Genomic DNA, 3,792 nt, shown 5'->3' with positions numbered 1-3,792 from the left:
TTCTGGATGTGTGAAAAAAATCATTTTTTCTATTTTTTGAAAATTTTCAAATTTTTAAAAATTATATAACTTTACTAATTTTCATCAAAACTAAAAATTTCATTTTCATGATTTTCAAATTTTGAATAAAATTTTAGGATCTATGGAAAAATTATTTTTTCTATTTTTTGAAAATTTTCAAATTTTTGAAAAGTATATAACTTAAATAATTTTTCATAAAAATTAACAATTTTATTTGGATTTTTAATCTCTTTTTAATCTCTTAAAATCCCATTAAATCATCGAAACACTTTTAAATGTATTGAAATCGTTGCAAATGTTTTGAATCCCGTTACAATTCCCTGTCATCCTTAAAAATTTGCTAAAAATTGAGATTCTCTCTGAAATTGTACTAGGTAATTTCTTACAACTTTTGAAACCTTTTTCAATCTGTGAAACCTCTCTGTTTCTAATCCCTTGTAGTGCGTTTCGTTAATATTATAATATTAAACGTCTATTCTTTCTGAAATTTCCAGAAAATAACAAACACGATGTAGAAAAAGATTCTGAAGGCAACGAAAATGAACCACTGAACAATCAACATCATGAGGATAATTTAACTGAAGAAGAGAAAGAAAAGTTCGACAAAGAGAAGAGTTATAAATATCTGATATTATTTGATGGAAAACCCGTAATTAAATGCGAAACTTTTATATACGCCCTACAGTTGTTAATTGGTATGTACTTCATATTTAACAAAACGTATCCCAAAACGCACGCGTGCAAACTGCTGTTTTTGCAAATTTACCTTTTGAATATTTCACCTCGAACGTTACGCACAGAGCAAGGAGCGACAATTGTAAAAAGAAAGTTATCGCCTTATTCAAAGCTTTAGAAAAAGTTAAAGCGCGATTGCAAGATTTCGTTCCTGTGTAGGTATTTAGATAATGTTTTTTACTACGCATTTCCTTGACTGTGATCTATTACATCCTTTTTAAGACAAGTACAAAATATTGTAAAATATTATTTCGTTAACTAAGGATAAGATGGATCTTTGATTAAGGGTTTATGTACATCGGAGTATGTACTTGATAAGGCAATATTCATAATATTCTATTGCAAATCTTGTGAGAGATCAGGTGTGTAAGTTTGTAATATTCCTTGACAATTCAATCTATATGTATAGTAATATCTAGTCGATATTTGAAATCAATATTAGAAGTCGACACATCTCTTATCATCTATAAAATTATTTAGTAGAAGAAAACAGCTTTTTTATTTTGTTGTTACCCATGATAAAAAGTACGGTGTGATAATAACTTTTCCTTCACTATAGTTGTTTGGAATTCTAAGACTAATTTAAGACCCAATTAAAAATAATCAGGTCCTTTATGAAAATTTAGGAAAAGTCATACTTTGTATTCGAGTATATATATATATGTTTGATGAGAAGACCGTCATAAAATGTAAAATGTTTCAAAAAAGCGCTGGAGTTATTTGTTATTATCTAAGTAAATTTAAAGATTAAGGATTTTCGAGACACCTACTGCGATACTTTTAAAACATTTTAGATATACCAAAATGCGTTTGTAATTTCTTTCTTGCCTACGACTAACGATAAGAACATGATGCGAAAAACGAATTTCAACTAAGAAAGTTGTTTTAAGTAGTGATTTTTCCTTGATTATAGTTGTTTGGAATTCTAACAGAAATTAGGGACCCAATTGAAAACAATGAATCGAGCCCTATTTGAAGAAATCTATTTTTGACAAATTCAATTTTGTAAACGTGTCATTCTAATAAACGGCAGGTAATAAGCTCCATTTCAAGTTTTAAATGTTACCAACTCTAATGCCAGCAAAAACAATTTTTAATATAGTTTACAGCGATCATATTTTGTATGAGTTCTTTTGCTCTTAAATTGTTTGTAGATAAAAAAAAAACTACTGCTAACTGGTTATGACAAAATAAATTCTCTTAATTTTAATTATACAGGAGCTAAAAAAAGACCTCTTTAAAAGACAAATTTTTTTCGAAATTCTGTTTAAAATAAGCCCAGGGTGAAGCCAATTTGTCTAGTTTTTAAGTAGATATTGCAAAAATAGTGTAAATTTCAACGTTTTCTTAGATTTTCAATAACTTCCGAAATAGTCAACGTTTTTCAATGTTCTTGGGCTCATTTTGAAGCTTTTTCTTTACCGTATCACAACAATTTACGAGTATAAATTGTAAAAAATTTCTTTTAGAATTGCAAGAACTTGAAGTTGTAATAAAAAAGTTGGATAAATTTTAAAACATCTCATCTGCAGGCAAATCAGAATAAAAGTTAAATATATTTCTTGGAGAAATTCTTGAAAATTTAACAAAACATTGAAATTTACAATATTTTTGCAATATCTACTTAAAAACTGAACAAATTGGCTTCACCCTGGGCTCATTTTAAACAGAATTTCGAAAACAATTAACCTTTCAGAGACATTTTTGTAGCTCTGGTATAATTAAAATCAAGAAAATTACTGTACATTCGGTCATGTACAACGATAAAGAAATATTAACAAACTGCAGAATATTGTGTTTCAAACACAGTAAGAGAACAGGTGTGTAAGTTTGTAATATTCCTCTGCAATTAAATTTATATTCATAATAATATCTCGTCGACATTTCATCTGAATATTAGAAAATTACATATCTGTTCTTTTCTTGAAGCCTGCGACTAATTAAAAGAACAATGTGCGATAAGACTCCAATTTATATTACAAAAGTTGTCTTCAGTCGTTACTTTTTGTTAATTAATTTGTTCTTTATAAATTTAATACTACTTAAGGGCGTTGGAATCAGGCCATAAACTCAAAATTGAATTGCACATCCTTGTTAGATACTTAATACAAATAATATTATTGATACTTAATATAATACTTAGATATACAAATTGGCGAATTTCAATGCTTTTTGTGTGAAACAATTTTTTTTTAATTCTATAACCCGAGCATTCGAAAAAATCGTTTTGCGCAAAAAGTATTGAAATGAGCCAATTTTTCACTCCGAATACAGACTTGATTCGAAGCAATTCTAGTATTTATGGAGTAAAATGAAGCAGTTCAATTTTCAGGTAAGGGCCTGGTTCCAAAACCCTTAAAGATAATCGATGGGGCCCTTGGCGAAAAAAATCTATTTTTGACTAGTTAAATTTTACAAACGACTACTTTGTCAATAAAAATCTCTATTCAAATTAGTACTACATATATTTAAATACTATTTATTAGGGACAAGTAATACAGTCGAATTCCTAAATTACCTACCTTTTTTTCGGTGTACCAAATTTTTTTTTTAGCCATAGAACTTTTTTGTAAATTAAGTATCGGACTGAAAATGTGGAAGATGCATGAGAAGAAATAAGCTACGTGTATATAATTTATTTGAGTTAGAATTTTGCAAAAAATTATTTCTCAACAAACATAAACTGGGAGCTATTTCCTTCGGAAATTATTTTTGCAAAGTTCCGACTTAAATAAAATATATAAACGTAGGTTATTGTCTTCTCATACATTCCCCAATCTTTCAGTCTGATATTTCATTTACAAAAAAAGCTCTGGGGCTCAAAACACAAATTTCGTTCAATGAAAAAAAGAAATTGATACTATAACAATTTCACTGTCTTACGTACCCTTAAATACAAAAATAAATTCTTCAGAAAGGGCTGTGTCGATTTCTTTAAATTAAATCTTAAATTCTTTGTCAAATTCAAAATAAAATTACATTTAGAAAATATTCTGTTTCGTTCCCTTTTAAAATTGTATAATCTGTTCTTAAATA

This window comes from Belonocnema kinseyi, chromosome 4 (genome assembly GCF_010883055.1).
Source record: "Belonocnema kinseyi isolate 2016_QV_RU_SX_M_011 chromosome 4, B_treatae_v1, whole genome shotgun sequence".
In the NCBI taxonomy this organism is placed as follows: domain Eukaryota; kingdom Metazoa; phylum Arthropoda; class Insecta; order Hymenoptera; family Cynipidae; genus Belonocnema; species Belonocnema kinseyi.
This window is presented reverse-complemented; position numbering follows the sequence as displayed.